Source organism: Acomys russatus, chromosome 2 (genome assembly GCF_903995435.1).
Source record: "Acomys russatus chromosome 2, mAcoRus1.1, whole genome shotgun sequence".
In the NCBI taxonomy this organism is placed as follows: domain Eukaryota; kingdom Metazoa; phylum Chordata; class Mammalia; order Rodentia; family Muridae; genus Acomys; species Acomys russatus.
In genome coordinates, this window is record NC_067138.1 from 16,894,804 (window position 1) to 16,908,980 (window position 14,177).

Genomic DNA, 14,177 nt, shown 5'->3' on the forward strand with positions numbered 1-14,177 from the left:
TTTTAGTTTCATGAGGTCCCATTTATTAATTGTTAACCTTAGAACCTGAGCTATTGGTGTTCTGTTCAGGAAATTGTCTCCTGTGCTAATGAATTCAAGGCTCTTCCCCATTTTTTGTTCTAACAGATATAGTGTGTCTCATTTTATGTTGAAGTCTTTAATCCACTTGGACTTGAGTTCTGCAGGGTAATAAATATGAATCTATTTGCATTTTTCTACATGTAGATATCCAGCTAGACCAGCACCATTTGTTGAAGGTGCTATCTCTCTCTCTTTTTTTTTTTTTTTTTTTACATTACCAATGGAATTTTAAGAGCAGTTTTATCTCCTATAATCTCAGCACCTAGACAACTAAAATAGGATAATAGAAAGTCCAGAGCCAGCCTGAGCTACAGTAGCAAGGTCATATCTCAAAATATTTTCTTTTAAATAAGTAAAATCAGCTTTACATCAAATGATTGGATCAAAACAAAAAGTTTCTAGAGGTTAGAAACATTAAAATCTATCAATTATATAAAAGTATACACATAACAAGGCTAGAACACACCTGTGTCCTAAAGCCTGCCTCACCTCGGGTGATGACAGAGTTCATTCATTGTGTCCTCAACTTAGAGTGGTTGACTTCAGTGGTCAGATGATGAACCTGCTCTTGTTGAGTTAACCCTGAAATGTCTCATTAAAGTGCCACATTGCAGCTACCAGTGGAAGAACAGACTATAAGTTTTTCAGGCAGTATATCAAAACAAAATGTTTTTATTTGTACTATAAAAATGTGTTTTTGCTGTCAATTCTGTAGTTTTTTATTGAAAATGTTTATAACTTTGCTTTTAAATTTTTATGGGACCATTTGCAAATTACACACTTAATTTAATAAAATGCTTTAATCACAGAAAAACATACACACATACCATTTAAGTTACCCTGAGAACATTTTCCATTATGATATGGCCACAAGCCTATAGAGGCCAAGGAGAAGAATGTGGTGGTTTAAATGAGAATAGCACCCGAAGACTCATATTTGAATACTTTTTCTCCAGTTATTGGAACTATTTGGGAAGGATTAGGAGGTGTGGCTTTTGTTAGAAAAGACGGTATATCACTAGGGGTGGACTTTGAGGTTTCAGAAACCCATACATATATATTCTCTCTCTCTCTCTCTCCCTCCCTCTCTCTCTCTCTCTCTCTCTCTCTCTCTCTCTCTCTCTCTCTCTCTCTCTCTCTCTCTCTCTCTCTGTCCCTCCCTCCCCTCTGTGTGCATGTGTGTGTATGTGTGTGTCTGTCTGTCTCTCTGTCTCTCTCTCTCTCTGCATCACATTTGTGGATCAAGATGGCTACCGCCTCAGTTCATGTCTGCCTATTACCAACCATGATGGTAGTGGACTCTAACCCTCTGAAACTGTCTCAAAACAAAACAAAAAAAATTATATAAGTTGTCTTGACTATGGTGTTAAGGCACAGTCATAGAAAAGTACTAAGACAATTTGAGTTGTGGTGATGCACATGGTGTAAAGGATTTGGTATAATCTTTCATTCCTAATGTGCACTGTGCCTTCCTCAGTGTTTTCTTTGTGTTTTGACTTTCTTATGTTAAAATTTCTGTGCAATGAAATATCTTCCCCTATTTCGTGATAATCTGGTCCATTGTACCCTACATTGGAATTTCTTCTGGTTTGCCCAAACTACTAACAGTTCACCTATTTCATAGTGACAATCTAAAGAATACCTGTCTCCTAGGAAGCACTCTGTCCAACCTTCTTGATACTCCTCTCAACTTTTTTTTCTAGCAAAACATCCCATTTTTATTGCTGTCTATAAAGATCGATTTCCCAACCTTTCCTTTTTTATTATTAATATTTTTTTACTTTTTACATACACATTTATATTATTACACATATATACAATAAAATACCTACAGCAAGAAGAACCATAAAACAGTCAGGAATTATATAAATGTTAGATTCTTAGTGTTTCAACTATTTGTGTTTAGCAGCCTTGAAGAAAATATCTTTCCTATCTTGGTGAGTCTAAACTTCTGAATGTAATTCAATATCTATCATATCTCATCTCTATCAACATAAAACATCTATCTAGACCTAAAAACATCTTAATCCCTAAACAACTAAGCCTAACTGTAAAACTAAACCACGTAACTTTTCAGGAATGTTAATCCTGCTGTGTGCTCAAGACAAACCTGCAAAACCTGAGCTCTGCATCTTTCCTAAGACATGTAGTGCCTTATGTGTCTCCCCAGGCCAGTTGCAAGCAATGTGGTTTGACAAATAGGTCAGATAAATGAGACATTACTTGGAATAAAGAGGTATAAGAAGTTGGGTAAAGAAAATGACTCAGTGAGTAAAGTATTTACCACAAAAGCTTGAGGACCTGAGTTCTCCTGTGCAGATCCCTACCACCTGCACAAAGCTACCCAGAGACTTACATCTGTAACTCCAGCTGAGAATAGGGAGAGAGAGGAGGGTCCCAGAGGCTCACTGGCCATCCAGTCTTGCCAAACTGCAGACTTTTGGGTTAAGTAGGAGAGTTTGTCTCAAAACTAAATAAATACAGTGTAGAAAATAGAGCCGCTTGATGATGACCTGTGGCCTCCATTTGCTCACATATAGGTATGTACACCTGCACACACAGGTGCACAGAGAGAGAGAGAGAGAGAGAGAGAGAGAGAGAGAGAGAGAGAGAGAGATGAAAGGAGGAAAGGACGGAGCAAGAAAGGCAGGTCATGTCAGACCTGTTAGTATCCTTTTTTCTCAGATTCTAAGCATTTCCTTCCATCCAGGTCTTTTCATAACATACCAAGATCCCACCAAGCTTATGTCCATTATGAGAATTATTTTGGAGTCTGTGAAATTGGAACCTGAATAGGCTTTTTGTAATCAAATTCTTGGCACAGAGGGAAAGTATGTATGTATTATGTATGTATGTATGTATGTAGTATGTATGTATGTAGTATGTATGTAGTATGTATGTATGTATGTATGTATATATGTGTGTATGTAGTATGTATGTATGTGTGTATATATGTATGTATATATGTATGTATGTATGCTTGTAGTCTCATTTAACAAATACCTTTTTGTTTTAGTAATTTTTTGCCATCAAGTATTTATTATGTTTGTAATTCATGCAATTCTACCAGCCAGTGGTCATTAAGTATCAGATCCACCCCGAAGGAATGTCCTCTGCATATGGAATCCATGTAGTTGATACAAATAAATGGATTTATCCTCAAAAGCAAGTGGCAGACAAAATACAAAGCAATGGATGGTCATCGGAAGGTATACCTGTGCTTATTGATGCATCTCCCATGAGAGGACAGTTCAATAATGCTGAAGACTCATCCGACTGAACACACCTACTTATTAATGTCTGTCGCACAAACTGAATGATAAAAGACGCAGTTAAGGGATATGAGGAAAGGGCTTGACCAAGGTCTGCCTGCTGGAGACGCTTGGCTATGACAATCAACTGGGACATGGGGCCTCGGTATGACCATTGATATGCATCAATGTATTAATCAGCCTACTTACTATACTTACACGTGTATTTATGAACACGAGCAAATGGTTGTGGCTTTAAATAAAATTAGAATCTATTTGATCAGAAATAGCATGGACAAATACGATGTCGGATCATTTAGTGCTGTGTAGGGTGGCAGCCATTCATTTATAACTTCCACCATCAAGTATATAAGGAACAGAAAATGGCTAAAAAGCCGTACATGTCACAGCTCCGTGTAGACAACCAGAGAGTTTGTCTCCAGCCCAGTGTAAACTCCACCCTTGTGCTTGTCTTTGATAAGTAACAGGAAGCAATTTGCTTCAAACTTGTCTCATTATTTTAAAGAAAACCTGACAGAAGAAAATCTACTGAAACTGTAAATAACTTTTAGGTCATTAAAACACAGAGACCTTTTTTTTCCCCCTTTCACCATCTTTCATATTACATTGGAGACAAGCGTGAAAACACACTCTCAAGTGATTTTCAAATGTTAATAAGTGTTGGAACTGCCTGGAGGTGGAGTTCTTTGTTGCACCCTTTACGGGTACAGTTTCTAGAGAGCAAGTCTGAGAACTTTTCGGACCTTTTCTTTGGTTTGGTTTGGTTTGGTTTGGTTTGGTTTGGTTTGGTTTTATAGCAGTACTAGGAATTGAACCCAGGGCGTCACACATTCTCAGCAAGTATGCGACTGTGAGCTGTCTCCCTGCCCTCTCTTTTGAGGCAGAACCTCATGCTATTGCTTGAATGGTCCTGGACTCACCCTGTAGCCAGGACAGGCTGGAATTTGCAGTCTTCCTACCTCAATCTTCAGAGTAGCCACCATTAGCCAACCAACAAACCTGGCTTAGAATTTTTCATTTCTAACAGTCCCCTAGGTGATGAGAATGCTCTTGCACAGTGGTTCTCAATCTTCCTAACACTGTGAGCCTGTAACACAGTTCCTTGTGTTGTGATGACACCCCCCCTCCAACTATAAACTTATTTCTGTTGCTACTTCATCACTCTAATTTTGCTACTGTTACGAATCTTAATGTAAATTTTTTTGAGTTAGAGGTTTGGCGAAGGGGCTACAACCCACTTGGTGCCAGGTATCAATGAAATCTACATTTATGGACTTCTGCTTGGCTGCATAAATAATACATTAAGGAAAGAAGACTGAAAAGTAGATATATGCCGTAACATTATTTAATGCTTATCGTAATCTAATGAGCTAATAATTTTTTCCTGCTTACGTATAAGAGCACCAAGGCCCAGAAGTTGGGCAGGACTGCTTTATGAAACACAGTTGCTAAGTTACAGCCCCAAGACTCCTAGGAAAGTACCCAACTTTCATATCCTGGGTGCATTTTACTCTTTGTTTCATGCAGCTTGGATTCTGTTTTCTGGCTACTAAGTAGTTAAAATGTAAGGCACAGTCCTTGGTGTTGCTGCAAAGTGACATTGATATCTGAGGTTGACAGTGGTGCATATTCTGTTGGTACGTGAATAAGTCATTCTCAAATACATGTAGTAGTTTTTCTATACACATTTCTCTCAAACCAGATAGGATGTTGGACCTCATCCTTTAAAGATTTGTACACTCAGATCTTTGCTTTTATCAGACAGTTCTCACATTTCCCCCGCCTACATTCCACTCCCTCTGTCCATCTGTGTAGATTTTTCTCCCTTGCTTTTGGCTGGCTTTAAAAGAAACAAAACAAAACATCATTAATGACGACTATGGTGTCTGCATGTACAAATTCCATCATATCCTGCTGACCTCCCTTGGTGACCGCCGGCGTAGAAGAGGAAGCTACGTGGACAGAGAAAGGCAGACACTGACAGGAAGCAAGTCTGCTTTTGAGAAAACATCCTGGTCCTTATTTTTGTCCACAGATGTGTGTAGGACTTAGGAAGTCAGTCCTTCAAAGAGCAAAGACAAGTTCCCAATCTGCGTCAGAGCATTCTCTCTCAGTCCTGAGAAGTTTTTTTCCCCACAGTCTGATGATATGGGCCAACTTACTGAAAAGAAAGTACATAGGGTCAATAAACATGAAAAGATGCTCATTCTGAGGAGTGGTCACAGAAATGCAAAGGAGACAATTAAAATCTGGTGCCTGACATATTGGTTATATTCTTTTTTTTCCTTTTTTGTATTTTTTATACTTTTATTTTATTACACATGTATAAAACAAACTACATACAGCAGGGAGAACCATGTGACAATCATGAGAATAATGAGTTCTATACATGTTACATTCATAGTGACTTGGCCATCTGCATTTGTCCAGTTTGAAGTAAGTGTCTTTCCTGTCTTGTTGGGTCTACATTTCCGAATGAGATTCAATATCTATCCTATCTCAACTCTAATAGCTTAACTTCTTTATCGTGATCTAAAATGATCTTGTCCCCTAACCACCTAAGCTTGGTTGTAAAACTATACTATCTTGTCTTCAATGCCCCTCAGAGACTTGGTTATATTCTTAGCCAAAAAAGAAAAGGCTCTGAAAAAAAAAAAAGAAAGAAAGAAAAAAAAAAAGGCTCTGAAAAGAGCTAGACTTGGAACTCACATCTCTGCTTAACAGCACCAGAAAGTTTTCCTTGGTCACTACAAGCTGGGGAGAATCCCTTCCTCAGACACTCTGACCACTTCAACCTGTTGGCCCTCAACTCCATGAAGCAGTCATCTGGTTTCCTATCTCTACCCAAAGCTGCATTTCTAACAGGCAGAGACTTTGTCCTATATGCTTCGTTGTCTCAGATAATGCCACACACGGCACGTTAATTAACGGATGAATGCATTCATAAAACAATACTGCTCCCGGAGACTCAGGCTATGGCAAAATAACCATTTTCTGTAACATAATTTGAGGACTTCACTCGCTAGTTGTCTTTCATCATCAGTGCCACTGTGCTACATGGAGAAGGGAGTGTTGACTTAGGGAAGAGAAAGACATCTTGAGATTTAAAGTACTAAAGAGTTTTCATTTGTTTCCACTTTTCAAAGCTTGAGGCTAAGATCTTCTGTACAATTGGTTTGATAAACAACTTGTTCCTATATCTAAGGAGGCTAGCAGACCATCCGTTGTGGCTGCAACAATGATTTCTCAGCACCCTGAGAAGACATTACGTTAAGATGGTTAGATGGCATAATGAATGCTGGGAGTTTCTTTCAAAGGTGAAAGATCTTGATTTCTTATTTACTTCACAGTGGCAACGGTAGGGTGAAGAGAAATAGGCAGACTAAAGTGACATAGGGGAGAATTCAATCAGAGTGATGACTGATTTGGTGTGGAGAGTAAGGGAAAAGAAAGATTCACAGGAACGGCATCTGGGTCTCTGGCTTGAGCAGCTGGACTGGCTGGTGCCTTAACTATGGGGAGTAGGAGGGGAGGAGCAGGTGTCCTCCAGTGAACCGAGGACATTGAAGTCAGCTTTAGGACATAGACCTGAGGTATCTGAGAGACATGCCAACTAGATGGAATGTCACTGGATATACAAGTCCCACCGTCCAAGGGATCCAGACATGTACTGAGGGTAGCATAGAAACATGTACTTAACATGCTCTTATTTGTTCCTCCTCTTACATATTATTCTTCCCACTCCTTTACGCAGGTCCCGTGGAAGCTTTGTGCTCATTATCACGGCGACACATGCATAATCTCAGTTTTAACCCTTTTCAAGGGGCAGTTCTGTGCCACTGACTGTTCCCATGCCGTTCCCAGCTGTCACCACCGTCTATCTCCAGTGGATTCTTTGAGCTTATTTTTATTACCTTTCTTTCTGTGTTTTGATTTATTGCTTGTTTGTTTCTTTGTTTGTTTGAGACAGGGTCTCACTTTGTAGCCCTGGCTGTTATAGAACTTACTGTGTAGACCAGGCTAGACTCAAACTTACAGAGCTGTGATGCCTCTGAAGTGCTGTGATTAAAGGCATGTGCCACCATGCCCAGCCTCATTGCTTTTCTTAAAAAATAAAAATCTATAGTATTTCCTATAGCTGTTATTATTATAGAAATGGTTGGTATTGATAATATTGATGTAATAATAACCTATTTTAATCACTGTGGCTGATGTCACTAATTGCAAGTGCATGATTTTTCTAATCCATTTTATACCAAGGACTTTAAATAGGAAACTACTGGGGATGGCTGTGAAGGTTCCACAAAGTTTTTCTTGACAAGGAAGAACATGGCATCAAAGGAGCATCTGCTAATCCCCACGGCCATCCCCTTCCTGCTCCGGGTGGACTGGGTGATGATCTCCTTCCTGTACTCTCATCTTTCCATGCAGAGGAGCCTTCTGCTGATGGGAGCAACAGTTTAACCCAAAGGAAAAAGAAAAAGATAGAGGAAGAAGGTGGGGAAAGAGAATCCAAGTTCCTTCAGGTCATGGGAAACAAAGGGGCCAAAATTCCTCTCCTCTAATGGCCGTTCTTTTTTTTTTTTTTTTTTTTTTTTTTTCTAATGGCCGTTCTTATTCCCTAGAAAACAACCACACCCTTCATGTGCTTGAAGTCTACCAATCTATGGGGATAGCACTGGAAGGTTGCTAGAATCTCAGCTGCTTAAAAAATACCTCTGCATGGTAGCAAGCTATCATCAGGTAGCCCTGGTCCTCTTTGCAGATAACTTAACTTCCCGGATATATAATCCAAGAGCCAGGTCTAATTCTGGCCAACTCAGTTGGGTCTTCTGGAAAATGTTCTGTTTCTTGGATGAAAGAAAGAAGGCTATCAGAGAACCCATTGGTGCTAAACCATTCTCATATTCATTCCTGATCATTTACTCTGTTTCTCCCTCTCTTTCTTCTTTTCCTCTGCCCTCTCCCTCCCATCTTGAATGTAGAAGTGACGCATTATGCTATGGCAGTGAACTTGCAACCAAGAAGCAACAGAGGCAACAAGTATAAGACCAAAACCCAAGATGACTGGGGAAGCAGAAAGTTGGAAAAAACCTGGATCTTTTACTACTAGTGTTCAACTTTTTATGCTAAGTAAATAAAAAGCCACTGCAGTCTAAATTCCTCCCCCCTTTCAAATCTTAGCTGTTATTAAAATAGAAAGGAAAAACAAGGATTCTCAGACATATTCATGCTTGTCATTTGTACCTAACTGAAAAATAGCTTGAACTGCTTATAGCCTAATTCTATCTGTGCTTCAAAGAGCAATTCTTCAAAACAAAGAAGACCGTAAATATCAACACCACACCAATGTGAACCCCAACCCCAACCCCCTCCATGGCCTAACTAGAAATGTCCCATCCTCTGCAGGCCCAGCTACTGCTACCACCACAGAAATGGTAGTAGGCAGCCCTGGGCAGTCAATACCATTTCTCAAATACTGCTTTCACTGGCCTATGATGTGTAAATGCTCTGTGATGACCGACCATTTAACTTATTCATGGCAACAACTTTTGAAAGGGCCATCACCAATCCAGATTTTACTAATCAAAACACAACAAGTCAGACAGCATAGAGTGGCTCACATACCCAGTGGCACCTACACAGGCCGTACTAAGTAACACAGCTAGAATTTGAAACCAGATGCTATTTTTGAAGCCTATCTCACAGGGTTTGTGAGAACTGGCTTCCCAAGTTAACAGCATTACCAGTCACTAAGCCTCCAGGCAGAAACCACTGTTCCTTCCATAGATTCTGCCTCTGACATCACCCACGCCCCCCCTTTTTCATCTCCATTGCTCCTAACATAGCTTAACTTGTTAGTTGGGGGGGGAGGGGTAAGAAGTAATCTCTGCCGCACCCAAACCGGTTTCTTTATCAGCGTCTTATCTGTTCCAATCATGCTAGTACCAGAACTCACCAGAGCCCAGCGTTAAAGCTTTCAAAAACTGAAACTGAGCCAGCACTTCATTCAAAGATGCACACTGGCTTCTTTGCTGCCCATGAAGTTAGAAGAAACTGGAAACTGCAACACGCACACACACACACACACACACACACACACACACACACACACACATACATGCACATACATCTGACTTTGATACAAGGTGCTTGCTGCCTAAGGAATGGTTACCCTGCGAAGGGTGAGCCTCGTGCTGGGTCTTGCCTTTTCAACTGGCCCTGGTGACTCTGCCAGAGTGGTAGCACAGAGTAGTCCTTAGTCAGTCTGAGAGCTCACAGTCTGCTCAGCCGCAAGCCAGCCTGGCAGCCCTCAGGAACTGTCAGCCTGAGACCTGTCCCTCCTGCATGAGAGAATTCCCTGGTGTCCCTGAGTTCAAGGGGCTTCTCAACTCTTAAGAGACCCCTGCAGACCTGACCACCTCACTGTTCTAGCTTTGTGTGGACGCAGGCTCAGGCTGCTCTGCTTCAGACTAAGGCAGCCCTTGAGTGGAGAGACTGAGCTTTACAGGTAGTTATTTCATATTCAGAAACTGGACTGAAGATTAACTCTTCTCACATAATTCAAACTGCAGAAAATAAATCCCCGAGGAATGATCCGTCTCAGAAGCTGCCCTTCTGGGTCTGCGCCTCCCCCATCATTTTAGCGAGGAGGGTTTTTTCCTCCTCCCTTGGGATGTCCTGTTTGATTTTATGCATATATGAATTCGTTTCACTATAGTAACCATTTTCCCATAAAAAAAAAAAAAGGATTTCGTAACATCATCATATGGTATACCATAAGTACAAATTTTAAAAAGACTATAGAAAAAATCTTATAAGTGATACTTCCATATATATCAAAAATGGGCATAGGTTCAAGGCCCTGGGTCCCATCACAAAGACTGAGGGAGAAGGAAGAAAGTAGGCACAAATTTAACAAGACTGAGACCACTGACGTGTCTTTCTTGGGTTCTGATTCTCCTTCCTTGCAACACAGCTCCTACTCAATCCTTCTGACTCTGTTTTCTCATACTCCCTCCTTCTCCCTCTCCTCTTCATCCAATGGGCTGCCATAAAGGCGTTTAGAACATAGAGGCATATGACAACCTCTGCTTCATTGCGTTTCCACATTCTACACACACACACACACACACACACACACACACACACACACACACACACACACTGCAAACTCTCAGATCTGGCCTACCTGTCGTAAAGGAGGATGCCCTTTCCAAACAAGAATGATAAAGGACAGACAGAAGGAAAGGAATAAAAACAAGCCTCGGATTCTAAACCAGCACACTAGTGCTCTTCTGGGTTTTCTTCAGTCCTCTATATTCACGTCAGCCCTCTCGCCATGGAGGGCCCGGGGTGGGCGTGGCCACATAGAGTCAGTTTCAGTCCAGTGATGGAAACCAGAATCCAATATCCAGCTATATCCTGTTGGGTTCCATATACTGCTTACTGAGGCAGATGCCCCTGAGGCATCAAGAGGGGACAGAAGAAGTAGAACAGGGTGACCCATGGTGCACTTCCAGTAGGAAAGTCACTAGACCCCATGGGGACCTTAGTACTGCCCACCTGGGGATGGGCTATGTCACTCACCAGGGGAAGGAGAAGGTGTGGCTCTGGGTGAAGCTACGCTCTCAGCAGTGGAGATCTCAAGAGAGAGTTGGCAGCGTGTCCCACATCCAGGAACTAAGTCCCTCACTGGGCATCTACAGTACCCACCAGCCTAAAATTCCCTCTCTGATTATTAGCCAAATTCACTTCCTGTGGGAGGCCCCACACGGTTCCACTCACAGAACTGGACCTCCTCAGAGCCTCTTTTCCATCCTCACTTTGTGGCCCTTCTGCTCAGAGATCTAGCTTCTGCTATTAACCAAAGACAACTGTATACTTTCTGAAAGCAACACACACATTGTTATTGACATTGCCTCCCACCGACACCTTGTCTCCAAGCAGCAGTGTGGTGAGGAGGGAGGAAGCTGAGCTCTGGATTGCAAGCCCCACAAGAATCCTGGCCTTTCTCGAGCAGCATGGACACACCATTTCAACTCTTCCAGCTCCAAGTGCTCGACCGCAAAACGGAGACACTCTGCCCATGCCTCTCCGGTTTGCTTACTCTGGTAGCCAGTGTACCTATGCCAAGAGGGTGCAATGTCCAACTGCTCTTAACTACGTCATTTATATAGTCCTCGGTATCACGTTGCCATTACACAGGGTCACATCGCTGAGAGCAACGCAACAAGCCCTGACCACACCTGATGCCAAAGTCTAGGACCTGAGGCTTCTCCACAGGCAGGGTTGTGGGAAAACTACTTTCCATCAGCACCTCCTAACATGTCAGAAGCTTGTTGCCCCTGCTGAGAGCATCCTCACCTCTCAGCAGATGAAACAAGACATTCTTGGTCATGGGCACTGCCCGTACTTCCTCCTATACACAAAGACACTGTGCTTGTACTTTGTATAAGATCCTGCATCACCACCACCACCACCCCCCACCTTGTACCACGTCTGCTTAATCACATCTCTCTTTCTTAATGTTGTAAGCTTCCCCAAAGCAGGTTCATCACCACATTTTATAGTACTCAGCATTGGGATATTATTATATAAAAGCAAGTGTACAAATGCATCTGTTGAATTAAATACACACACACACACACACACACACACACATACACACACACACATAGTTGTTGAGTTTCTCCAGAAAGCACTTTCAAAGCTCTAATTTTATCTCCTTGTGAATCCTGAATCCTCGAGATTGTTTTGGCTAAAGTTCCTTTTTACCTTGTTGATTGAAAGAGCTTTTTTTGAAAGAGCCACCTAGGTCAGACATCCTGTTTGGGTTTGTCTCTTCATGATTCTGTGTCCCGCTTAGCCAACATATCAAGGTGGCAAAGCAGTCACTGCATTGAGGCTCACAGAAGGAGCTTGCCTGCTGGGGTCCTGGGGATCACTAAGTGATCCAGCTGCAGCCTGCATGGGGAACTGGGAAAGGTCAATGTCTGCCCTGGGCTTGAGGAAAGATAAGCTCTCTCCTTTTTCTTCTGCTCCCTCAAAAACTCCTCCCTACCAGAAGCCAGGGAGACGTGATACCTGCTCTCCTTAGAGATCCTGAAATCCATGGCAGAGATGCCCTCCCAAAGCCCCGACAGCTCACCTGAGGATGAGCAGTAAGGGTGTAGTGAATGTGTTAAGAATAAAGCTGCTTCGGAGAGTGGAATTGTACTAACTCATCTCCTGGAAAAACACTATGCTAGGAACTATGGGAAATACAAAAGCAGCTCCCCTCTCAGCAAATAACAAAGACCCTACTGGAGGGACAATTATTTCTGATTCTGGCTCCTGCGACAAGGGCGACGCTCTCATGCACACCAAATGTTAAAAAGCAGCAGTGAGTGTTTGCTGGCTCGTCATCTGAATAATCCTAGTGACCACACAGTGGGCTAGCAAGGGCCTGTAGATGACACACGCAATTGCACTGTCTATAGCCACGAGCATTTAGAGCTCAGACCAGTGTTTCTCATTCCCAAAGAACAGATTCTCAGTGTCAGGAGCCACAGCTGCCCTGAAGCAAAGCCACACTCAGTGGTGTCTTGGTTTCAGGCCAGTATTGGCAGACAAAAGGAAGCACACCAATTATCTGCATTTCCAAGTTTTACAGGCGGTGTTTCCTCCTTTTGAGGCATCTGCCTCCCCCTCGTAATATTTTCAGCAGGGGAACCATGAGGAAAGCAAATTCTTTTGCACCCATCAGGAGCTAGAGAAGGTTTCGTCGCAGGTAGGAACCCGCCACACACAAGCAGGCAACAGGAACAAGCTAGACAGGAACTGGCCAGCAAGAGGCCGGTTCCATACAAATTTATAAACATGTTGGAAAGAAAAGATGGAAGGAAGGAAGCGGGGGAAGGGGCGGGAAGGGGTGGGAAGGGGGAAAGATAGGCGGTGTTTTACAAACATGTTACCAGTACTACAAGAAAACCATGTAAGTATCCAGGTGGAAAGGCTGGGATACCGCTGCAGTATGCTTGCCTCACAAGTACAAGGCCCGGGCTTCAATCTTCCGAATTAAAAGAATAAATTAGAATTAAAACAATGGGAGAGAACTTGGATTGGACTTTTTTTTTTTATTATTCACTCATATATTGCATCCCAACCACAGTTTCCCCTCCATCTTCCCAGTCTCTCCCCGACCTTCCCTTTTCCCCACATCTACCCTGACCCCACTTCTTCCCAGAAAAGAGAAGCCAAACACTGCACAGCAAGCTACAGTAAGACCAGGTACCAGGTACATACCATCACATTAAGACTGGATGAGGCAACCCAGTAGAAGCAACAAGGTTCCACAAGTAGGCAAAAGAGTCAGGGACAACCCCTGCTCCAACTGATGGGATTCCCACAAGAACACCCATCGACTTAGTCATAACACTTATGCGTGAGGACCTAGGTCAGATCTCTACAGGCTCCCTGATCTTTGTGGGTACCCATGAGTCCATCAGTTGATTCTGTGGGCCCTGTTTTCGTGGTGTCCCTGACCCCTCAGGCTCCTCTGATCCTTCTTCTCATTCCTCTAAGGACTCCCCAAGCACCACCTAATGTTTGGCTGTGGGATTCCACATCTGCTCCCATCAGTTACCGGATAAAATCTCTTTGGTCCCCTTAATGATGATTCTGCTAGGCTCTGGTCCCAGAACACTCTGCAGGCAAGACAAACTGTAGGCTGAAGGTTTTGTGGCTGGGTTGGTGTCCCAATCCCTCCGCTTGAGTTCATGCCTGGTTACAGAAGATGGCCGGCATAGGTTTCTCTGCCCCCCTTTAGGGTTACTTTCATAG